This window comes from Oryctolagus cuniculus, chromosome 18 (genome assembly GCF_051225735.1).
Source record: "Oryctolagus cuniculus isolate XC-2025 breed Fujian yellow rabbit chromosome 18, ASM5122573v1, whole genome shotgun sequence".
Lineage (NCBI taxonomy): Eukaryota > Metazoa > Chordata > Mammalia > Lagomorpha > Leporidae > Oryctolagus > Oryctolagus cuniculus.
Window position 1 is genome coordinate 30,413,976 of NC_142884.1, and position 25,548 is coordinate 30,439,523.

Sequence of the window (25,548 nt, forward strand, 5' to 3'; positions counted from 1 at the left end):
ACCCCTGTTAATCCACCTGGCTTCTGGGCAGGCTCAGCCAACAGGAATCAGTCAGAAGAGTGGAGGATGATAAAGGGGCGAGCAGGGCATTTCTTCCCTGTTCCTCTAGGTTTCTGCACCACGTAGCTCAGAGTGGCCGGACCACACTTAGAGAGTTCACTGGGCCCAGTGGCACTCTCCTGTCCCCTTCAGGTGTTGCATGGTAACGCCTTCCGATCCTTGGCACCTCTACCAGGGAGGTGACAATCCCTTGTTGTGTCCGTTCACCTCACCCACATCTCTCATCCCTTCACAGTGGAGTCTGCTCAGTTGCGCTTTTAGCCAAATCCCTAATTGATTGTGATTAGCACCATGTCCGTGAATAGTTCACTAAATCTGATTGTGGTTGAGACTCTGTCCCTGGGGAGTGGTTTGTGTGCACAAGAAACTCCAAAGACAGGGCAGAGAAAGGGCCTTTCACTGTCTTTACTGCACCTGCAGATGGCAGAGTGCTGAGGCCTCGGCCCCGGCCATGCTGGAAGGTGTCCCTGCTCTGGAAGGAAGAGGCACTGGGGTTAGACTAGAGGTCTGGAGACCTTGATTTTCATCCTAGATCTGACAGCTGAGCAGCTGGAGCTCCTCCTCCTGAGGTCCCGGCACTCAGATTTCAAGGGGTACTTCTCTTGCCTCTGGGATTTCCATGACACTCTAATGAGGAAATGATTCTGGAAACCACAAAGCAGAAGACACGAGGTAGCCCTGTTTTCATGGGTAGCCACAGTGGAAACTGCAAGTAGTGTTAACTTTTGTTCTGTCCATTTAAGTCCTAAACTTAGACTGGACTGAGAAAACTTAGGGGGGATTTGCATCTCCCATGCCCGCAAGGCTGCCCATTCTCTGCGGGGCTGGGTTCTGGGGGGTGGGGGGAATCAGCCTGACGTGGCCTCACAGAGCCCTCATTTAGGCTTGTTCAGGTCCTGCTGGGCAGAGAGACGATTTCTAGCTTTTAAGAAGAGGACAAATTAAATCTGCAGTAGCAATGAGCTTACCTTGGCATTTTTCATGACTTTCTGCAGCGTTAAAAACTTTTGCCAATGTTTGCATTTAATAGCTTCTGCCTTGGTGAAATTATCGAGGTTCCCAACTGTGATTTCAATGGTGCTGGAGTAGCAGGGCATTTGTAAATTGTTGCCAGAAATTAATAGCAATGTATGAGAGAGGCAAAATAATCAAACAGGAACTAATGAGCACAGTGGAAGGAAAAGTCAGATATGAATTGATAGATAGACAGAAATATATCTGTATGGGAGTATTTTTAAAAGTTTATGAAAAGTGGAATTAAAATATGACTATTTTGGTGAAGCATGTTCTTCATAATGGATAGAAAATGCCTATTATGAAAAAACTGTATAGATTTCAAAATTGTTTTTGCAACAAAGTAAACTCATGCTTTCCATTCTATTTTCCATGAACCTTTAAAAATACTTTCATATATATATATATACATATATAATTTTTTACTATTGTTTTTGCTGTTTATTTTTGTTTACTTATCTGTCAGAAGGACAACCTGACAGAAAAATGTAATGATCTTCTCAGAAGCATTACCTCTTTATACCCCTTTACCTCCCCAGGCCTCCATCCCAGCCCTGCTCCGCGTGGTGCTGGAAACCAGCCCAGTGTCCTTCCTGGAGCTGGTGGGGACCTACAAATTCTGTGCGCAAGATGCCTACAAGATCATGTGCTCCCCAGGCTTCAGATCCAAGTTCATGTAAAATCGTCCATTTTAAATGTTGAACACACATTTTGTTAAAGGCACATTCTGTGCAGACCCAGCCAAAAATATTAGATTGACCTCATGAATTTTCAGTGCATGGGGCCAGGTGCTGACTTTTGTGAAGTCTGATTTGGGGTGATTGATTTTTTTTGGGGGGGGAACATGTCTTTTTTTTTTTACCTAGTAACCTTTTATTTAAAGTATACAAGCTTCATGCATTTCATATATACAAATTTAGGAACACAGTGATTCTTCTTATCCTACTTTCCCTCCCACCCTCACTCCCACCCTTCATCCTCCTCCCTCTCCTATTCCCATTCTCATTTTTTTTTTACAAAGATCTATTTTCAGTTAACTTTATACACATAAGATTTACCCTACACTAAGTAAAGAGTTCAACAAATAGTATTAAAGAAAAAACTGTTCCTCAACTGTCATGACAAGGGCTGTTCAAAATCATCACTTCTCAAAGTGTCAGTTTCACTTCTATAGATTAGTTTTATCTACTCTATTAGTTACCATTGATCAGGGAGAACATATGATATTTGTCTTTATGGGACTGGCTTATTTCACTAAGTATGATATTTTCTAGTTGCTTACATTTTGTTGCAAATGAACTATTGCATTCTTTTTTAGCTGCTGTGTAGCATTCTATGATGTACAAATACCATCATTTCTTTATCCAGTGTTCACTAGGCAGAATCTGGGTTGATTCCATGTCTTAGCTATTGTGAATTGAGCTGCAATAACATGCAATAACAGATAACTCTTTAATATGCTGATTTTATTTTCTTTGGGTAAATGCCCAGGAGTAGGATGGCTGGGTAATATGGTAAGTCTATATTCAGATTTATGAGGTCTCTCCATTCTGTCTTCCACCAGTTTACATTCCCACCTACAGTGGATTAGGGTACCTTTTCCCCCACATCCTCACCAGTATTTGCTATTTGTTGATTTCTGTATGAAAGCCATTCTAACTGCTCTGAAGTGAAACATCATTATGGTTTTGATTTACACTTCCTGACAGCTAGTGATCCTGATCATTTTTTCATGTGTCTGTTGGTCATTTGAATTTCCTTTTTTGAAAAATGCCTGTCCAAGTATTTACCAATCTTAACTGTTTTGTTGTTGTTGTGTTTCTTGAGCTCATTATATATTCTGGATATTAGGCCTTTATCAGTTGCATAATTTGTAAATATTTTCTCTCATTTTGTTGGTTGCCTCTTCACTTTGTTGAGTGTTTCATTTGCAGTGCAGAAAATTCTCAGTTTGATGTAATCTCATTTATTAATTTTGGCTGTGATTGCCTATGCCTCTGGGATCTTTTATAAGAAGTTTTTGCCTATGTCAAAGTCTTGCAGAGTTTCTCCAATGTTCTCCAATAATTTGATAGTATGAGGTCATAGATTTAGATCTTTGATACATCTTGAGTGGATTTTTGTGTAAGGTATAAGGTAGGGGGTCTTGCTTCATACTTTCTGCTCATGGAGATTCAGTTTTACCAGCGCCATTTGTTGAAGAGACTGCCCTTGATCCAGGGATTAATTTTAGCTCCTTCGTCTAAGATAAGTTGGTTGATGTATGGATTGATTTCTGGAGTTTCTATTCTGTTCCATTGGTCTACCCATCTGTTTTTTTTTTTCCAGGACCAAGCTGTTTTGATTATAACTGCCCCATAGTATGTCTTGAAATCTGGTATTATGATGCCTCTGACTTTGTTTTTGTTGTACAGATTGCTTTATCTATCCGGGTGCTCCTGTGTTTCCATATAAATTTCAGCATTGTCTTTTTCTAGATCTGAGAATAGTGTCCTTGGTGTTTTGATTGCAATCTCATTGAATCTGTAAATTGCCTTTGGTAGTATGGACATTTTGATGAAATTGATTCTTCTAATCCATGAACACAGAAGATTTTTCTTTTTTTTTTTTTGTATCTTCTTCTATTCCTTTCTTTAATGTTTTATAATTTCATTGTAGATATCTTTGACATCCTTGGTTAAATTAGTTTCAAGTTATTTAATTTTTTGTAGTTACGGTAAATGAGATTGATCTTAGATGTTTGTTCTTAGCCATGGCACAGTCTGTGCATACAAAGGCTATTGATTTTTGTGTGTTTATGTCCTGTCATTTTACCAAACTCTTTAATGAGTTCCAATAGTCATTGGAATTTTTTGGATCCCCTATATATAGAATGACATCATCTGCAAATAGGGATAGTTTGACTGCTTCCTTCCCAATTTGTATCATTTTGGTTTCTTTTTTTGGCATAATGGCTCTGGCTAAGACTTCCAGAACTATACTGAATAGTAATGGTGAGTGAGAGTGGGCTTCTTTGTCTTGTTCCAGATCTTAGTGGGAATGCCTCCAACTTTTCGCTATTCAATAAGATGCTGGTCATGGGTTTGTCATAACTTGCCGTGATTGTGTTGAGGAATATTCCTTCTATACCCAATTTGCTTAAAGTTTTCATCATGAAATGTATTTTATCAAATGCTTTCTCTGCATCTATTGAGATAATCATATGGTTTTTGTTCTTCAGGTTGTTAATGTGATGTATCACAGTTATTGATATGTGAATATTGAGAGGCTGGTGCTATGGTGCAATTGGTCCCAGGCCTGCAGCACTAGCATCCCATATGGGTGTCGGTTCGAGTCCTGGCTACTCCACTTACATTCCAGCTCTCTGCTATGGCCTCGGAATGCAGTAGAAGATGGCTCAAGTCCTTGGGTCCCTGCACCCATGTGGGAAACCCTGAAAGAAGCCCCTGGCTCCTGGCTTTGGATTAGCTCAGCTCTGGCCATTGCAGCTATCTGGGGAGTAAACCAGCAGATGGAAGATCTCTTTCTTTCTCTCCGTAACTCTGCCTTTTAAATAAATAATGTCTTTTCAAAAAAGAAGAATATGCTTTAGAAAAGAAAAGCCCAAAGGCCAATTGGCAGTTCTATGTGCTGCTTCTACTTGTATGTACCTTTCTGTCTCCAAATTGGGGAAGTTTTCTGTAATTATTTCACTAAATATACCTTATAATCCATTCTCTCTTTCCATGCCTTCAGGAACTCCTAAGACCCATATGTTGGGTCATTTGAGAGTTTCCCATACATCTCTAACACTCTTTTTAATTTTTTTAATTATTTCTCCTCTTCCTCCTCTTCTTCCTTCTCCTTCCTCTTCTTTTTGGTCTGACTAAAATTTCCAGAGTTTTGTCTTGTAACTCAAATATTCTTTCTTCTGTCTCGCTAAGCTGTTTGTTAAGGCTTTCCATCACATTTTTCATTTGATCTATTGAATTGTTCATTTCTAATATTTCATATTTATTTCTATTTAAAAATATCAATTTAGTGCAAAAATTTTCATTCATATCATGTATGGATTTCTTTAATTTGTAGATTTGTTTCGGATTGCTTCTGAGTAATCCTATGATCAATCTTTTGAATTCTATTTCCAATATTTCATCAATATATTCTAGCGTTAAAGCGTTGTTGTGTTCCTTTAGGGGTGTCATGTTGTCTTCCTTCTTATGAATTTCTGTATTTATTTTTAGAAATACTGCCATTTCCCCCCTCTGATGACTTTTATATTTGGACTATTCCTCTGTGACTGAGTGGAGTGTCTGCTCTTTCAGTGATTACCCAGAGGCCTGTGCTGGGTGTGGCCAGGGAGCTCTGTTCAGTGCTCCAAGGTGGGGTAGTATCCAAGGTGACACCCAAGTTGGATGTGGTAGACCTTTTTTTTTTTTTTTATCAGAGGGAACGGTTTGATAATCTCTGTTGGCACAGTCTCACCCTCACCTCCTGTCTTCCAAGGTGGTCAATGCCCTGGCACTAGCACCAGTGGATGCAATATTCATCAGCAGTGCTACAAGAACCACAAAAGGATCCATGCAGCCCTCAATGTGAGCATGGATCCTGCCACAGTGACCCACCCTGTGCAATCAGGGAGCCCTGAGCATGTGGAACCACCCACAGCAACTGCCCAGAGACCTGGCTACTCCCTGTGCCTTCACACACAGACACAGTGTTTCCATAATCCCAGCACACAAGGCTCCTATAGTCACAGGGCACTGAGAATCCATTCTGTCCTGCCAGTCTGTCCCGTCTACAGATAGGTGGAAAGGCTCCCAAAGCCAGCCACCTGGGGGTACTCCACCCAGGTCACCTAAACCCCAGAGCCTGTGACATGCTGGGTGCCTGGGGCACCTCAGAGTCCTATATGAGTACCCAGCCCCTTGCCAATCCTCCCAGCCAGATTCAGCTGTCCCCTCTTGGCTGGTTGCTAGAGGGGTGGGCACAAGCTGGTGCAGCTGCTCCATATGTCCAAAATGGCACCCATCCTCTCTCAGCCAGTTGCAGGGAGCTGTTGTTGGGGTGGGGGTGGGGGGGCAAGAGAGAGAAACACGCCTCTTTTTTTTTTTTTCCTCTAATTGGCAGGTACCCTGTCCCCGACAGGGTCCCAGAATGAACTCACAGCAGGCTCTCCCCATAGCTCTGTCATCAGTGGCTTGGACTGCTGAGTCTGCTCTCACCTCACTCTCCAAACTGGGGTTGAGGATCTTGGCTGCTTGTGTCTGTGCGCGTGTTGTATATCCACCCTTCCTCGTAGAGCCACAGTGTCCCTGTCCCTCCTATGGAATTTCCACTGCATTTTTCTCCTTAACTCTTCCCTGAAATTGTACTCTCTCCACTCTTTTAAAACTATCTTCCCCTAGACTGGAGCAGCAAGCTGCCTCCCAGTTCTGCCATCTTGGAATCTTCAACATTAAATTGTGGTGTCATTTTTTAAACTGAGGTATGACACACTTGTAGTAACATGTGCTTGGTACTGAGTGTGTAGCTCACTAAACATCGTGTTGATTTCTTTTTAAATTTTAATTTATTAATTTTCATTTTATTTATAGGCAGAAAAGCAGACAAAGATCTTTTACCTGCTGGTTCACTCCCCAAATATCTGCAACAGCCTGGACTGGGCCAAGCCAAAGCTGGGAGTCTGGAACTCAGTCTCAGCCTCCCAGATGGGTAGCAGGGATCCAAGTACTTGATTCATCGTTTGCCACCTCCCAGGGTGCACTTTACCAGGAAGTTGGTTTTAAATCAAAGGAACCAGGCACTCCAACATGGGATGTGGGCTTCCCAGCAGCACCTTAGCTGCCGTGCCAAATGCCTGCCCTGAGTGTCATGTTTAATGGGTAGCCATTCCCCAGATGGAGATGTAGAACTTTTCACACCTAAAAGATCTCCTGCACTCCTTTCCTGCCAATACTCACTCCCCCGTGGAAAGGATTTTAAAGGGAGGACACATACGAATGAGGTGGGGGACAGTGAGCCTCTCTGAGTGGGGAGGAGTGACAGACTTTAAGGGGCACCGACTTGGTGGATGGAGACTTGGGATTTTGGGGATGGGATGGCCATGACAGTCCTCAGGAAGCCTCCCACTTTCAGCTGAGTCCAGAAAAGGCTAAGAGCCCTGGGCTGGTGTTGGTGTGGAAGTAATAGAGTTCACAGCTGGGAGTCCACTCCAAGGAGCACAGTTAGGCGCGAGTTCAGAAAGTGACTGCTTCTGGGACTGAAAACTTTTGAAGCATGGAGAGGCCTTCAAAGCCCTGTGCAGGTTTGATAGTCAACCATAAACAGCTAGTGAGAGAGTAGGTAGAAGGGCAAGGCATGAGCCAGCCTCATTTATATAAGATAAAACAGACATGAAGTGCTTCTATGTCCTGTACACGTGTCAGCAGGAAAAGTCATATGTGTTATATTTTTTAAAATTTTAATCAGCAGAGCCCATCTTGCCAGGCTGCATTGGCAGACATTCTGGTCCTGCTTGGAAGAGGTTTCTCAAAGGAGGTGAAATTTCTGCTGTTTCTCAGTCCAAAGGTTAACTTGTTTCCAGATTTCATTTTTCACCATGGGTCTGAGAGGCCTTTGTTCTAGTACAATAAAGCCGAGGCTTTGGGGGAGAGGCCTAGGGCAAGGGAGTCAAGATCAGCAGTGAAGACAGGCTGAGGGCTGCATCTTGTTTCTAATCCAAAAGGGAATTGGCTGGTACCCCTCTGTGGTGAGAAGAGATGCAAATGCCTTTGCCCCCTGTGAAGTCAGCATGGCAGCAGAGGTCAATTTTCACCTGGTGGTGACTTGCTGCATTGTATTAATGAGGCTGTTGGACTGTCTTCTGAACCATTCTCCCTCAGATGAAAGTGAGCTTTGCTTTCCTAAGTGCTAATGGCTCCTGCTGGAACTCTTGTTGTTTTGCTTTTCTCTCTACTCCCAGGGAGCAGATTTAGGGACTTGCCCTTGCATTCAAGGTGGCTGAGAAGGAAGAGTGCCTGATGTATTTTTCCTTTCCTCCTTTCATTACTTTAACTAAAATACCCGAGAGGTACTTAGGATGGAAGGGAGTTTATTTTGGATTATGATTTTGGAGGTTCACAGGCCGAGATTGGGTAGACCACTGGTTCAGGTATATGGTGAGGTCAGAAGATAATGGAAAGATGATCACATGGTGATCCAGGAAGGAGAGAGAAGCTAGGCCAATCTTGCCTTAAGTAACCAGCCTCCTTGCAAAAAATGCTTCCTTAGAGTGAGCCCCCAACAACCTAAAGTCCTTCCAGTGAGCCCACCTCCTAGATACCATAATTAAATCAGATCTCTATTCTGGATTCATTAAGCATTAACATCAATCCATTAACTGTTAACACAAGACTTTGGGGTTGAAATACCTACAGGGGGAGCCAAATCCTGTTCAAACTATGACACCAGGTCTCAGGGATGCACCAACACATCTTTTGGCCTGGCCAGGTTGTGTGGGGACCCTCCTGGACCACTCCTATGAGCCCTCTTCTGTTTCATTCTGGCGTCCAGTGCAATTTTGTTCAAATGTGGGGTGGGGGTGCGGGGGTGGGGTGGATGACTGAAAGCTCTTCCCCAGGTCTGGAAGTCGCAGATATCCTTATGCTCACAGCTTTGAATGTCAGACTCTGTCTTTAGGCAGGTGTGATGGAAGCAGACTTCTCGGCCAAAATGGAAATCACCTTAAAAGTGTCCTTGACTATTGTTGAAACACTGGGAACACAGAGCTGGCCCACGCCCTGTATACCCAGGAGCCCATCAGGTTCTCACCATGACCCTATAGTTTTATTTCTTTTAACAGATGAGAAAACTGAGATTTGAAGATGCTAAATAACCCAGTGAGTCTAAACCCAGATTTTGAATCCAGGTCTCTCAGGTTCTGAGTCTATATATTATCTTTTTTTAAAATTTATTTATTTTTATTTTATTTTTTTTATAGGCAGAGTGGACAGTGAGAGAGAGAGAGACAGGGAGAAAGGTCTTCCTTTGCCATTGGTTCACCCTCCAATGGCCGCCACGGCCGGCACGCTGCGGCCGGCGCACTGCACTGATCTGATGGCAGAAGCCAGGTGCTTATCCTGGTCTCCCATGGGGTACAGGGCCCAAGTACTTGGGCCATCCTCCACTGCACTCCCGGGCCACAGCAGAGAGCTGGCCTGGAAGAGGGGCAACCGGGACAGAATCTGGTGCCCCGACCGGGACTAGAACCCGATGTGCTGGCGCTGTAGGTGGAGGATTAGCCTATTGAGCTGTGGCGCCAGCCTATATATTTTCAGTTCACCAGGAACCATAGACACAAATGCACATAAGGATGAGTCCAGGACTGGCTAAATAATCTATGGGGCTGGTACATGATGAAAATGCAAGATCCTTGTTCAAAAATTTAGGCAGTTATAAGAAGGTATTAAATCAAGGCCCTTCCACTTGTGGGCCCTATGAGACTATTCAGGGCACTTGGCCATGAAGCTGGCCCTGGGTAAGGCAGACTGAGTGTAACACACACACACACACACACACACACACACACATAGAGAGAGAGAGAGAGAGAGAAATAAACAAAGTAAAGTCCTAGGGTTTTGGTGGTACAGTTTCTGAGGGAACTCACAGAAACACCTCCACTAGTCTTATCATTTAGAAATACTCTGCGTGACCAGATCTCAGGGTTCAAAAAACTCAATAGAAGTTTGACTTTTGTGAGCAGTTGATTAATGTTTACATGTTTGTTAATTTGCCTACCTAATATTCACCCTCTGCTTCATGGTAACACAATCACAGTCTATTCAAGGCAGAAATATGCTCAGATAAAACCCATATTTCCCAGACTCCACTGGGGGTGGTCATGGTGTAGTCCTGACCACTGACACAGAAGCAGAGGTCTACCGGGGTCTTTTGGGAAAGTTTCTCTTCACTGATACAGGTGCTATCCTTTCCCACCCAAATTTCTCTTTCTATCTGTCTTCTTGACCAAGGTGGGGCAGCCAGGGGTCCCTTGTAGGATGCGGTGGTCTTCAGGATGAAAGCACCAGAGGAGAATGGTGAGGAAGGGAGGCCAGAAGCCCAGGGGATGGATAACGTCTTGGAGTTACTGTTCCAGCCTGGAGCCGCCTCCCTTGGGTTTCCTGTCCCATTAGAAGGGCAACTGTGCTGGGCGGCAGCAGTCTTTAAGGTACAGCTGCCACTGAAGTTGTTTTAAAGCCCAGGGATAAACCCAAACAAGCACAGTCATGAACTGCATTTGTCCCAGGGTTGTTCAGTAAGGGTCGTGAGCAGGCATCAGGAACACACATCTCCCTTTCTACACCTCTTCTTCTCATTGACTCTTTAAATGGCCAGGCTTACCTTTAATAGCAGTCACACTTAGTTCTTTCTTTTTTTTAATAAGATTTATTTATTTGAAAGAGATAGTTACAGAGAGAGACAGTAAAAGAGAGAGATGGAGAGAGTCTTCTATCCTCTGGTTCACTCCCCAAATGGCCACAATGGCCAGGGCTGGGCTGATCCAAAGTCAGGAGCCAGGAGCCAGGAGCCAGGAGCCAGGAGCTTCTTCTGGGTCTCCCATGTGGGTGCAGGAGTCCAAGCACTTGGGCCATCTTCCACTGCTTTCCCTGGTGCATTAGCAGGGAGCTGGATCAGAAGCCTGGACATGTACTGGCGCCCGTATAGGATGCTGGCGCTGCAGGTGGAAGGTTTACCTGCTATGCCACAGTGCCGCGTGCATCCCCCCCCCCCCTTCATTTCTGTACTCACGGTGGTAGACAAGGCCAGGACTGCCCACTTCTGGTCTCTTCATTTTCTAAGCACAGGAAAGACGTTTCCTGGCCCTTTGCATTAGGAAGAGCCTCAGGATGACTTCTAGCTAACTGATGTGGGTCATGGTGGGGCTGAAGCTCAGAAGAAGGCATGAAGCCTCATGTGAGGGAGTTATCCCTGCTGGGTAACTGATGAGGCCTTGTGTTGAGATGGTGGAGTCACAGGATCACAGCAGCCTTGATGACCGAGTCTCTGCATGGAGCCGCGGAGAACTGTCTGGATTCACATTGGACTTGGTGGGAGTGGGAAATAAATGTGTTTTATACCACTGGCATTTTTGGGTTATTGGCTATCCTAGGTCAGCCTGATCTAACCAAATTAACTCACCTTCTACCCCAGTTGCAAAACATGCACTGACCTGAAGGACTTAGTGGCTTGGGTTAGAAAGTTTGCTCCCAGGAGGTGCTCCTCACCTGAGTGGTGAGGCTGTGAGCAGACTGATAGGAGGGGCTGAGGGCTTGGGAGCAAGTGGTATATCATCAGGGGGTTTTCACGTTGCAGGCACCTGCCATGGCTGAGGGCACCAAAGAATGAGCCCTGGGTTTAGTGAAGTGTGGCCTAGCTCTCCACTTGTGCCTGCAGTTACAATCTCATCTCTGCCCAATCGCTGTTCAATGGGACGAGACCTTACTTACAAATTGGCTGAGGCTGTAATGGGATGAACTGGCTCAGGAACCCAGACGTTCTGGGTTTTAGATGTGACTGAATCCAGATGCTGACATCATGCACAAATCCTCTCTCACATTTCACTTTCTCAGCTTTGCTTCCCCCTGGGTTAGTGTCACTCTTAACACGCCGTCTACATGCAGTGGTTCTGAGCAGCTCTGCATCTGCAGGACTTCCCTATGCACAGGAAGGGGCTGTCCGACAGGGTGGCCTCCCGGTCAGGACACCAATACCTGGGCTGGGGCCTGGGGGCTCAGAGCAACCAGCGTGTGAATTTCCCTGCATCTGGGAGCTTTCGGAGCTGCCTGCCCCCTGAATACCCTCCAGATTTCCTTCTAGTTCCACTCCCCTCCTTGTCCTGTCCAGCCTTCTAGTGGGTGCTGCTAGATAAAGGGAAATGAATGAGACAGTTAACTGTGCTACCTTGGCTTAGCATCTTACGGACAGCCTTGCAAGCTAACTGCTGCTCTATGCCTCTGTAGAGCAGCCATTCAGGTCTGGGTTTGGTGAAAGTCTCTTAAAACAAGAGAGATTGGGCTCCTACATGAGCCTCATGGTGATGCTGTTCCCGTGGGGCCATGGGACGTGATTGGAGGAGGATTGCATGCACTGTATCTACGGGACGTTCATGATCTGCACTGGAAATGAACTCGGCGCACACGTGTTGGCGTGCGTGTGTGTGTACCCACCAGATGGTGTGCATTGTTTATGCTTATTCAGTGTTGGCACTCAGTGAGGACTTGACCACAGGGATGGCAGCAATCATGGCTTGCACACAAACCACTCATGGAACACCTGTTTAGCATCAACCAGGAGTACCCTGGATTTAATTTCAAAGATCCTGAGAAAACAGTTCTTGTGAGAATGATTTAGGAGGAGAATCTAGTAGGGATGTGGCAAGTGGGCTGGGTCGGGAGGGAGGCTGAGCAGGGATGCAGTGCCAGGGTCACTCCAGCAGACAGAGGACTCCCAGGGTGTGGGCCCAGCTCTTGGTTATTAAATTGAGCTTGGGTCCCATTGCTCTTCCTAGACAGATCCTTGGAAGTTGCGACAGGGGATCTGGCTCTTGAGAACAAAGCCCAAAGTCAGAGTCCTTTTTAAAATAATATTTATTTATTTATTTATTTGAAAGGCAGATTTAGAGAGAGAGAGAGATCTTCTGATTAACTCCCTAGATGACTGCAACTGGCTGGGCTGGGCCAAGCCAAAGCTAAGAGCCAGGAGCTTCTTCCAGGTCTCCTGTGTGAGTGCAGGGGCTCAAGGACTTGGGCCATGTTCCACTGCTTTCCCAGGCGCAGAAGCAGAGAGCTGGATCAGAAGTAGAACAGCCAGGACTCAAACTGGTGCCCACATGGGATGCCAGAGTCGCAGGTGGTGCCTTCACCCACTACACCACAGTGCTGGCCCTGTCTCGCACTCTTAAAGGAATCAACCACAAAGTCCTGTACTAAGAGCAATGCTGCTACTCCCAGGAATTGTGTAGCACAAATGTCTCCATATTAGAGACAGGAAGACAGAGGCTAGGAAAGGAGAAGGATGTTGATGGAGTCTGCATGATTGCCAGGGCTCCAGAGGATGATTACATATTTTTTATGTTCCACCTCACATCCCAAGAATAAACACTAGGACGCAAATGCTGCTGCAGATGTCTTTCATAATCTATTGCTGGTTTCATTTTCTTCTGTGGATGCCTCCACCTTGAGCAGAATCTTCTCATTTGTGCCAGACCGGCCCTTACCCTCAGCAGCCTCAGGTTTATTTCTTGCAGGTCAACCATCTAAGTGGAAAGGGAGGGTGACTTTCCCAAGGGCTCCAGAGAAATTCCCAGGGCTGAGGCTCATTGGCTCAGGTTGATCACATGCCCATCTCAGAGCCAATCTCTTGATTCTGATTGGTCAGGCCTAGGTCATAGTCTATCTGGAGTGTGCATGTGAGTGATGTGAGTGATGTGTGTGTGTGTGTGTGTGTGTGTGTGGTGTCTAAACATTTCATATGGAGAGAAAGGAGAGTTCTTTCTCCAGGGGAAATTAGGGTGCTATTGCTAGCGGGAATGTGGACGCTGGGCTGTGAGCCACTGCAGGGAGTCCCATGGAATCGAGAAGGACAAGCCTGTGGTCTCTCAATCCTTAGAGCTGTTGGGTGTCCGAGGTTGGGCTTTTGGAAGCTGTGCCAGTGAGGGATGAGGACTCCCGTGCCAGTGAGTTTTCAAGAAAGTGCTCATAGGAAACAGGAAAGTGAAAGGGAAGTAGAGGGAAGAGGAGTCCAGGGAAAGGAAAAGTGCAGCCCAGAGGCTGTCTGTGCCCTGCCCACTTCCCCCTCTGAGCTGGGTGTGCTGAGTGACTCAGCTCTCCGGAGAATTGCCCTGGGGTGATGGAATTTACAGCCCCCAGAGACTGGGTCCACAGCCAAGGACTGAATGATGTAGGGATATAAGACCAGCCCCCTGCCTCAAGACGGGGCTACGAGGTGATGCTGTTCTCCAGGGTGCCCTGTAGGATGAAGCTGAGAACAGGCTCCAGTGGAACCCACGTGTTTTCCTGACTTTTTCCCCCACTCCCTTCAGCTTTCCCCACTTCCTTGCAAGTTTCCTCTGCAAGTCTTCCTTAGTCTGCAGGGTTCCTCCCCTCAGGCCTCCCCTCAAGGGAACCACACCTGACAGCCTGCAGTGTTACACCTGTGTTTGACCCAACTCAAGGCCAAGGAGGTGAGCTTTACACTCTGACATTGGTTGCTGGCTCCAGATCTCTCAGGGCAGGGAGTGCGGAGATAACTTCCAGGTATTCCTGGTTGTTTATACGGGTGAGGTAGCTCCAATAAGTCACAGAAAACACAGCTGGAAGCCATTGCAGGTGGGAACCTTTTGTGACAAAATCTGTGCCATTAAAAAGCAGCTCAAGGGAATGGAGTGAGTCGCCAACGTTGCCTAACTCACCAGGGACAAGCATCAGGCTACAGAAAACTTAGAGGCTCCAGATTTCTAAATTAGTACCAGCTTAACTGTTGACAGCCTTAAGGGTACTAATGAGCTAACAACAGGTTGCTGTTTATCAATTTGTTGCTACTTATGTAACAAGAGGTACAGAATACAGTACTTCTAAACCTTGGTAATGAAATATTTTTCTGTTATTGAGGCTGTGTTTACATAGATGCACATTAGTTTAAACTTTTTGACCTCATTTGCATTCTAAAATTACAGCTCCATAATTTCCTTTTCCCAAATGCATTCACTCTTAATTAATCCTAACCACTCTTGAGCTTTTCTGATTTCTATTATCACTATTTAAAGTTGAGAAGACTTTTAATGGATCTAAATCGCATATTCAAATTAGTTTCTTTTCCTAAAGTTATAATGACTTGAAATTTTATTTGATTTGGGCCCAAAGTATTACCTGAAAAGTAATTTGATTGTTTTACAATTTAAATCATCTGTGTGGAATAAAATTCATTAACCTTATTTACATGTGTGTGAAAATTATGACATTCAAACCAATTAACATTTTATAAAGCGTGCAGTGTTTCACAGCATAAAGTTCTGGCTTGTGCCGTGGCTCTGTCATCTATATTCCTAAACCCATTTAGCTCCAGAAATGTAGGGTAGTGTTGATGTCCAGTTTTGGCTGAAACTCTATGAATTTAGTTGTCTTTTTGGACGATGCCGTATGTGGAAACCGAGTCTCCTTCCAAGGCTGAATGTGCAGTGGCCTACTGAGGCTGAACTTTAGCCCAGTCTTCCCAGGGGAGTGAGGCAAAGCTTTCTTCCAGAGGCCCTGCTGGGAGGCCCTTGCTGGGAACTTGAGGCTGAAGGCTGGGGATTGTCAGACGTTAGCCAGAGAATCCTTGCAGCCAGAGCTGCCCCGCTGGAGAAGCTCTAGCATCCTCCTCTGCACAGCCCTACCCCACCACAGCGCTGGAGAACCCTTCTCACTGAGGCCACGGGGGAGGGGCCTGGCACCCGCAAGGCTGAGTGCACCGGATCTGGCTCAGTCTTTGACTGAGCCCAGGCCTTGCCACTTGCTGCCTGTGTGATTCTCTAATCCAAGTCCTCTGTCACCCGGACTATGGGCAGAGCCTCCTCACAGGTTCCCTGTGGCCACGTAGCCCCTGCCTTGATGTTTCCTTTGTTTAATATCTAGGAGACTTATTTTGAATAATCGCTGAGGCCAATTGTACAAACACATACTGAATAAGCTTCTCATGGCTTTCCATTGCTATCCGTATCGATGAAATTTTACCTTGGCCGGCAAGGCCTGCTTTGTCCCACCCATGCCCTCCAGCCTCAGTGACAGTCGTGGACCTTTGTACTCACTCTTCTTCAAGTTCCCAAACCTCTGCACGTGCTGCTCTTTTGCATGAAGTGACTTTTGCAGCCTTCTTTGCCACGTCATCTCAAACTCATCATCACTCATCTCAACCCAAGAGTCACTTTGACTCCTTGATTGGGTAAACTCTCTAGCCGTCGGCTCACAACACCAGACTCCAATAGAGGAAGGCACTGATCTTCATCTCTGTCATGGCCCTGACCACAACCACAGTTGCTCTTCTGCTACTGATAAATCATCGTTGCCCTGATTTAAGGCTCTGTGAAGGCAAGGGTCAGGTGGCATTTTGCTTACCCTTCTGTACCCACCATGTAGCTCAGTGTCGCCTCCTTATATAATCTATGTTGAATTAATCAGGAACAAGTGTGATAAATTTTTGTTACTTTAGCTAAATACCAAGAGGAGCATTTCGGGAAAGAAAAGGCTCATTGAGCTCACAGTGGTGGTTACAGGGTTGGGTGGTCCCACAGTCTGGTGTCTGGTGCAGGCTGGTTATGCCAGGTGCAGTGGTAGGGATCACACTGTGAGCCAGAAGCAGAGAGAGAATGGAGGCTGAACCATAACTCAAATACTCAAAACCTCTTCTGAGAACCAGCCTCTGAGGACACGCCCCCTGTGGCCCACAGACTTCCCATCAGCCACACCTCTCAGATGCCATCATTAGGTCAAATCTCCAGCCTTAGTCAATCAACCATTAACACGGAGACACTAGAGTTTAAGTAGCTGCATGGGTTTTGGGGAGTCAAATCCTGCTGTAGCCATAACCTGACTTCACAGTTCTGTTACTTGAAGACAGGGAAATCTCATTCTCACAATATTCCTGTGAGGTTAATATTAAGCGAGAAAATACATCTGACATGTCTAGCACAGCCCGTGCCCCCAGTTCTCCCTCCAACCTCCTCCCTTGGGGATGTTTAGGCTTCTGAGTGGGAGCCAGCGGTGGGGACAGGGCAGGATTCTAGTTGGGGATCTAGGCGCATTCATTCAACCACGCAGAACGGAGTCGGAGAACCACACCACTATGCCCTGGTTTGCATCTCCGTCTTTGATTGTTTATTTTTAACACTCTAAGCAGCGAAGCACGTCAAGAATAAATAATGAGAATGGAAACAGCTCATTGTTCTGGGAAGCTCTGTCTTGCATTTCAGAGTCCTCCTGAGGTTTGCAGTACCCACTTGGAATGAGAAAGCTGGCGACGCTTCTGCCACCAGGGGCTGCCCCTTACAAACCAGCGTTTCTCAGGGGCCGGGACAGAGCTGAGCCTCCAGCCTCTCTGTGAACTTGACTGATGATGTCATTTACTCAGATCACTGAGAAGGAGCCTCTGTGGCTATTTCCTTGGCTTCTGGCTTTGGCTGAGTTTGGAATTTGGCTGTGCTGGCTATGTGAGAGGGACAATGAGTCCTTGGAAAAGTCTCCAGTCACTGGGCCTCAATTCCCACCCATAACATGACAAGAGCAATAACTGGCTTGTATGTGCAGGGAGCTCATGAGCATACTTGGAGGGGGGGAGGGAGCTTTTGAGCACAGACAGAAAACTCTGGAAACTATTACACCTAGTCTCGGGACTCCACAGGCTTTGTGGGGGAAAGTGGGGGGACTCCACAATTCCCTTCAAAGGGAAGACGCAGCTTCAGCGGAGAATCATAGTCCCAGCCTGGCTTTGCTGCTGGCCAATTGGTGACCTTGGCCCATCACCCCTGTCTGGGCCTTTGGGTTTTTCTTTTCTAAAGCAAATATATTCTTCTCTCTTTTTTTAAAGACATATTTATTTATTTGAAAGGCAGAGTTATGGAGAGAAAGAGAGAGATCTTCCATCCTCTGGTTCACTCCCCAGATGGCCACAATGGCTGGAGCTGTGCCGATCTGAAGCCGGGAGCCAGGAGCTTTTTCTGGGTCTCCCACACAGGTGCAGGGGCCAAAGCACTTGGACTATTTCCTTCTACTGCTTTCCCAGGCCGTAGCAGAGAACTCGATCGGAAGTGGCGCAGCTAGGATTCGAACTGGTGCCCATATGAGATGCTGGCACTGCAGGTGGTGACTTTACCTGCTATACCACAGCACCACCCCCAGCAAACATATTTCTGATGGGCTAGACACCCTCTGATGGGCTAGCCAACTCCTGTTCTCCATCCAATATTTTCTGAACCTATCCATTTCCATAGTAGTTCAAGAGGTTCTAGGCCTTTGGTCCCCAAACCTACTGCCGCATTGTGTGGGTGAGGGCTGAGGACCTTTTATTCCCAGCCTCAAGCATGGTGGTGTTATTTCTGCAAAGATGCAAACTCTTTTCTTTTTTATCAATGGACCCAAGGCAACTCTGTTTCCCAGAGGATCCTTTAGCTCACTCACTGCTGTGGCTGGGAAGGAGGGAGAAGGAGCCCAAGGCTGTTCCACACAGTGCCCAGTCCATGCGAATTCACACCGCCTCATTGAGGAGGATATTCAACAAAGACCTCTGGTGTCTCCTTGTGCCATTAACTCTCTGCTAATGTCTTGAGGCCCTGCTCTCTTACAGTTGGATTTTCTTCTGTGTGACTGAGCAGAAATTATGACTCTGAGATCTCACTGGCATTTCTAGGTCTTGAATTAGTCCTGAAATCAATGCCTGCCTTGTGGCTCAGTTCAACAACAACCTAGGTTTCTCTAAGCCTCATGGTCCACAGGTTAACGGGAGGTTAGTACACAATAAAAATTCAGACTTGGCTGTCCATGGGAAGGAACTTAGCTCTCCGAAAACGTTCCTCTCAGCGATTTGGAAAATGCCTGCACACTGCCTCACGGTGACCTAGAAATAGCTGAGTGTGTTTGCAGAGTTGAATAGTGTTCCCCAAAATATATGTCCGCCAAGAACCTCAGAATGTGGCTATACTTGGAAATAGGCCCGTTGCAGATGCAGTTAAGTTTAGATGAGGCCTTGCTGGAGCATGGTGGGCCCTAAATGTGACAACTGCTGTCCTTGTCAGAAGAGGACACACAGAGACGCACACCCAAGAATGCCCACGCGAAGGCCGACAGAGATGGGACAGAGGCTGCCACAAGCCCGGGAATTCTTGGGGCCAGCAGAGGCTGGGGGAGGCAGGAAGGATTCTTCCTGAGGATGTGCAGTGTGCACTTCTGACCTCTAGAACTAGAGAGCAAACGGGTGCTGTTGGAAGCCGTTGGCTGTTGGTGGTGGTTCACAGCAGCCTGAGGGAACGGGTACAGTGTCGTCATGCACCTGCTGCTTGCTGATGTTCTGCTGCAGATGCGCTTGGTGAGGCGGCATCATGCCTCTCCCGTTGCCTTCTGGGAGTATCTTTCCTCCCTGCTCAGGTCAGACTTATTTGGCTGTAAGTAAAGCTCTTAGGATAGCATGGGCTTGAACTATTTTACTTTATTTAAAAAATGTTTTTAATTACTATAAAGGGAACAGATTTTACTTTCTATTATGAGAATCAATACAGAAGACGGAGGCAGCAGTGGGTTTTTGGGACCTCATTGGCCTCTGGGTTCACTTCTCATTGCTTTTTGATCTTTATCTGTCATTACAAAATGGCTGCTCAAGATCTGAGGCTCTTGTCCTCACACAAGAATATCTATAAGCAGGAAGGAGTAAAGGACTCATCTCTTCCTTGTTCTTTTTTAATCAGAGAAGAAAAATATTTTCCAAAGTCCCTAAGCAATTCCTCAAGTCCCCTTGGCCACAACTTGGTAACACTTTCTTTCCCTTGTTACAAGGGAGGCTTGTAAAGAGAATTTCTTTGATTGACAGCCTCTCTTGTGGGAGAGGGCACTTAAGCAAAAAGGGTGGAGGGATGGTTTTGGGGTAGGAGGTTGACTGTTGCCTGTGGTGCATGCTCACCCTGGGAACATCCTCCCAGGTCCAGGTGAAGCCACACTCCTGGGGAGCAACCTGTGCTGGGCTCTGCTATACTCCAGGAAGAACCAGCGGGAAGCTTCTTGCTCACACTCTGAGATAAATTGTCCCAAAGCCTCTGTGATATTCTGAATAAAGGCCACCAAAGATGCTCACACCCTAATCCCTGGAACCTGTGAATGTTCAACCTTGCATGGAAAAAGAGCCTTTGCAGGGGTGGGCGAGTTAAGGGTCTTCAGGTGGGAGATGATCCTGTTGGGTCCAGTGTAATGAGAACAGTCCTTATGTCTGGGAGGCCAAAAGGTCAGAGGCAGAGAAGGAGACGTGAAGGCAGGGGCAGAGCCTAGAGTGAGTGACATAAGCCTTTAGAAGCTGGAAATGCAGAAATCTTCTAGAATCTGGAGAAGGCAAAGACAGAGTCTCCTCTGGAGCCTGCAATCGGAATGCAGCTCTAGGAGACCCATTTTGGACTTCTGGACCACAAGGGGATGCATTTGTATTGCTCCCATCCACCGTATTTGTGCTCAATTGTTATAATAGCAACAAGACAGCAATACAGCCCTGGATTTATGCTGCCTGGGTCCCTGGGACTCACAGGAGCCTGGGAACCTCCCCAGAACACTTCTTTCCCAAACTCTCTGTGTGTCCACAGGCCTAGGCAAGAACAGACCTTGGAAGTACCTGCCACCCACTCCAGCTCACTCTCTCCCAGGTTCCCTCTCAGACCACACTGCCTTGCAGGGACCCACTGTGTTGATGGTCTGTCGGGGAAAGGGGTCCTACGCTCAGACTTATGGGGTGCTCAGCTGGGCTGGAGGCTTGGCCGAGGCCTGCCTGCAGGCCACTCTGCACTGCCCTGCCTGTGGGGGTCCGACGTCCTTTCCTGTACTCTTTGCTATTAAAACTTCTTGATGTGACTCCTGCATCTCCAGCAGCTGTGACCTACAACTGGAAGGCCCATGAGTCCCTAGGGATCTAGTGGTGTGGGCAGAGCCACCAGGCCCACAGGCCTTGGGCCTCCTATAAGAGAGGGGTCCAGGGAGGAGGAATGCTGCTCCCGGTGAGGGTAGCTGGCCAGGATGCCGTCTCCACCCCTCCGCTGTTGAACACGAGCTATGACTCAGCAGCTCTGATGCTGGGTGAGGCCTGCAGGGCGTCCTTGGTGCTCTTGGCTCTGAGCATAGGCTGAGGGTTACTGCAAGGGACTGATGCAGAGACATCATCTCAAGCCCTCTAGCTGGAAGAGGCTGACACCTACCCTGGCTACCTCGGGTGCTCATCTCCTGGAGGGCTCAGTTCCATGGGGCCTGGTCTGGCAGGTGCCTAGTCGCAGGTCCTCCCAGGAGCTCTTCTCCTTGAACTTGGGGTCCTTGCTTTCCCTCTGCCGACTGGGGATCATTCTTCGCTCTACTTACTTGTGGCTCAGAGTGGTGGCTGGCACTGGGTCCTTTCTATGTGTGTCATGATTGTTCTGCTGCAGGACCCACTGCCAAGAGACTCAGTGTCAGCTGACCCAGCTCATATGCTGGCCGGGACAGCATGTGCCCAGCGGGATCAGCAGGTGGGGGCAAAATCTTGAGATTGGCTTCTGCTCAGGGCTGTTGTCCTCAGTTCAGGTCCAGTAGATAATCTGTCCATTGTGGCATGCCCAGAAAGAAGGTGAGATTTCAAGAAAATTGGGCAAGTCTCACCCAGGATGCCGATAGGATTAGGGGGTTTGTTGGACTCACCGTTAGTTAGGTGTGTTAATAATAAAGTAAAAAAAAAAAAATGTAGAAGGCACTTGGGCAGGGCAATCCTTACCTTTAGAGCTCCCATTTTTTTAAGCTGGTGAGTTCTCTCTTCCTTTCCTCAAAATTCTACTCTGTGCTAAAGTTTATCTTTCATGTTTTAGCTCTGGGTTTTGCCCCAGAGAACTCCTGAACATACTACCAGAGCCCTGGAGAACATTCCAGGAGCTGAGCCTAGGAGGATGAAGCAGACACTGCAGTGAACAACCCAGGAGCCTTTCAGCACAGAAGGGCTCATTCTCAGCTGTTGGGAGACAGCCAGAGGATGATCCTCGGCCGTCTCTTTGGGAATCTCTGGGCTCAGGAAAACAGGGGACACGTCTTTCCCAGAGCAGCCCCCATCTGGCCAAGGCTCAAGGGAGGGCAGAAAGCCCCAGCTCCTCACGCTGACCAGGAGTGTCTCTGCAGGGCCATTGGACCTCTGGAGCTCCCTACGGGACTGGCTGGAGGCCTTGTTCCTCCCACATCCCAGCTCCAAATCTCCCTAGGCCTAGCCCTGCGTCCTCCACCTGTTAGCAAACACCCTGCCTGCTCCTCTCCACCTCAGAGCCTGCACCCTGGGTCCCTGTTGGTGCCACAGTGCCCTGGGGCCCAGAGTCTGGCTTCATCTGACTGAAAGTCACACCCATGCTCAGGTGAGCCTCATGATGGAGACCCCCGGCTGAGAAGTGAGGAAGGGGGTTCTGCCAGGTGGTCCCTGAGGCTTGCCTTTTTTTTTTTTTTTTTGACAGGCAGAGTGGACAGTGAGAGAGAGAGACAGAGAGAAAGGTCTTCCTTTGCCGTTGGTTCACCCTCCAATGGCCGCCGCGGCCGGCGCGCTGCGGCCGGTGCACCGCGCTGATACAATGGCAGGAGCCAGGAGCCAGGTGCTTCTCCTGGTCTCCCGTGGGGTGCAGGGCCCAAGCACCTGGGCCATCCTCCACTGCACTCCCGGGCCACAGCAGAGAGCTGGCCTGGAAGAGGGGCAACCGGGACAGAACCTGGTGCCCCAACCGGGACTAGAACCCGGTGTGCCAGCGCCGCTAGGCGGAGGATTAGCCTAGTGAGCCGCGGCGCTGGCCGAGGCTTGCTTTTTGTCTGGCTCCTGTGTGGCCTCTTCCAGGAAAGGTATCGCCAGAAAGGCTGGCAGCCCAAGTTCCCTCTGGCAGAGACCCAGGTGTGCAGGTGGAGCAACATGGGCTCGTGCTGTGATGGTCCACACTGCAGGTATCCAAGGAAGCTGGTGGTGGTTGAGGGGTCAGTCAGCTTTGTATAGAATCCTGGTTCTGCCGCGGGTTGACCTTGGGCCAGAATGTCATCCTTCCAGGTGATTTTTCCACCTGCTTGATGCGTGCAGGTGAAAAACTCCATGCTGAGCACCTTGGGAGGTGACTCCAGAGGGACCCCAGGAATGAGGGCTGTTGTGTTGGGAGAATCCTAGCATCTACACTCTGTGGTTAGCAGAGAATTAAACCTCTTCCTGTCCGCCCACTATCTTCCCCCTCCTCCAATAAATAAATAAAAACGAGAAAAAAAGATGATAAAGGCCCAGGAAGAATTCTCCATTCATCCTGCATGATTTGCAAAACTGAGTAAGGGCCACCAAGGGTCTTCGTTACTTTTATGTGGTGCCGATAACTGCTTTGTGGCCCCTCCTGTCGCCCTCCCAAGCTTACAGTTCTTTTTGCACAGAGAAGCAACTTTCCTGAGCTTCATTTTTTTATCATCAACAGAAGCATTAAAACCACTCCCAGCTGGCTCTGGTCTGCAAATGACAGTCTTCAGTTCCTCCACTTCTTCCTTGCGCCTCCCGCCCCCTGTTTTGTATCTGGTAGGGCCGTCAGGGGATGCCACGCTGGAAATGAATCTTAACACACTGTGATTTCCAAAGATTTTCTGTCTTCACCATTCTGAGCCTTCATGAGACTGGAAAGATAGGCCCTGGTAGCTCTGAGCCTGGCAGCCCTCAGGGAGAAGGGGAGCCTGGAGTCCTGAGACCAGCTGGGGTCTTTGTGAAAAGCAGCGCACCACAGTCAGCCCTGGGAGTACTGCCACAGTCCTGCTTCCCGTGGGGGCCTTTGTTCTGAGAGGTATGTTAGTCTGGGTTCTTCAGAGAAAAAGAACCAATAGGATACACATAGACATGGAGAAAGTTTTTCGATAACGAATTGGCTTATCTGAGAAGTCTCAGATCTATAGGTGGCAGATCAGAGAACCAAGAGAGCCACTCATGCAGCTCCGGTTTGAGCCCAAAGCCAAAGGCAGGAGAAAAGACTCCTTTTTTTTTTTAACCTTTTATTTAATGAATATAAATTTCCAAAGTACGACTTATGGATTACAATGGCTTCCCCCCCATCCGTCCCTCCCACCCACAGCCCTCCCCTTTCCCACTCCCTCTCCCCTTCCATTCACATCAAGATTCATTTTCAATTATCTTAATATATAGAAGATCAGCTTAGTATACATTGAGTAAGGATTTCAACAGTTTGCTCCCACACAGAAACATAAAGTGAAAAATAATAGATGATTTTTTTTAAATGATGATGAAATCAGATCAGACCTATTGTCATGTTTAATCCCAGTGAGAGTCAAGTTGGGAATTGATAATTTCTTTCTTTTTTTTTTTTTTTTTTACAGAAGATCAGTTTAGTATGCATTAAGTAAAGATTTCAACAGTTTGCACCCCCATAGAAACACAAAGTGAAATATATTGTTTGAGTACTCGTTATAGCATTAAATCTCAATGCACAGCACATTAAGGACAGAGATCCTACATGAGGAGTAAGTGCACAGTGACTCCTGTTGTTGACTTTACCAATTGACACTCCTGTCTATGGCATCAGTAATCTCCCTATGCTCCAGTCATGAGTTTCCAAAGTTATGGAAGCCCTCTGAGTTCTCCGACTCTTATCTTGTTTAGACAAGGTCATAGTCAAAGTGGAGGTTCTCTCCTCCCTTCAGAGAAAGGTACCTCCTTCTTTGAAGACCTGTTCTTTCCACTGGGATCTCACTCACAGAGATCTTTTGCCAGAGTGAAGAGACTCCTTTCTTAATCAGCCTTTCTCTTTGGGCCTTCAGTGGGTGATATCTGCCCCCATTACCCTGTCTACCAATTTTAATGCTAATCTCATCCAGACGCCCCTCACAGACACACCCAGAAACATGCTTACCCGAATATGTTGGCACCCAGTGGCCCACTCAAGTTGACACATAAAATTACCTACCGCAGAGAAGAAGAGATGGCACAGGTGTTTCGGTGCAGCGGACTAAGCCTCCAGGTGGGACACCTGCTTCCCACAGGACAGTGCTGTTTCAAGTCCCAGCTACTCCACTTTCAATACAGCTGCCTGCTCACGTGCCTGGGAAGCAGCAGATGAAAGCTCAAGTATGTTGCTCCTGCCACCCACATGCGAGCCCTGGATGGGGTTCCTGGTTCCTGGCTTAGGTCTGGCCCAGCTCCAGCTGTTGCAGCCATTTGGGGAATGAACCAGCAGATGGAAGACCTCCTTCTTTTTCTGTCATTCTGCACTTCAAACAAATCAGTACATAAATCTTAAAAAAAAAAAAAAAAGAAAGAAATACACCCGACATAGGATGGATGATTCAAAGAAATTCTGGGTGTACTTATCTCTCAGCCAGATTTGGCGCTGGAGAAGGAAAGAACCATTTTTTAAGAATTTTATTTAAGGTAAACAAATTTCATATATTTCATAAGGACAGATTTAGGAACATAGTGATACCTCCCACCCTTCCTCCTCCTTCCTCTCTTATTCCCTCTCTTGGTTTTTTACAGTGATCTATTTTCAGTTTGCTTTATACTCGTAAGATTAACCCTACATTAAGTGGAGAGAAGAATTAGCTCATCTTGTGAGGCAGAGGCTGGTTTGGGAGCTGTAAGTGAAAAGCAGTAGTGTCTCTTGGTGATGTTCGTCTTTAAAGAACTGGTGTGTCGCTTTCCCAGGGTTGGGCCTTCCTCCAGACCCTGTGGCTACCCAAATTCTTTAGCTGATCATCCCTTGTCCGTTAGTGT

At 47.1% G+C, this 25,548-nt stretch overlaps 1 long non-coding RNA gene across 4 annotated transcripts in view; it reads left to right on the forward strand.

Annotated features, from left to right (window-relative positions):
• LOC103352338 (uncharacterized) overlaps window positions 1-8,581 on the forward strand; it is an 88,322-nt gene extending 79,741 nt beyond the window's left edge. For all 4 annotated transcript variants that reach the window (XR_016224507.1, XR_016224505.1, XR_016224500.1 and 1 more), the window contains one exon: window positions 6,651-8,581. This is a non-coding gene — a long non-coding RNA (uncharacterized LOC103352338). The remainder of the gene's footprint in view (window positions 1-6,650) is intronic.
• Window positions 8,582-25,548: the final 16,967 nt, after the last annotated feature.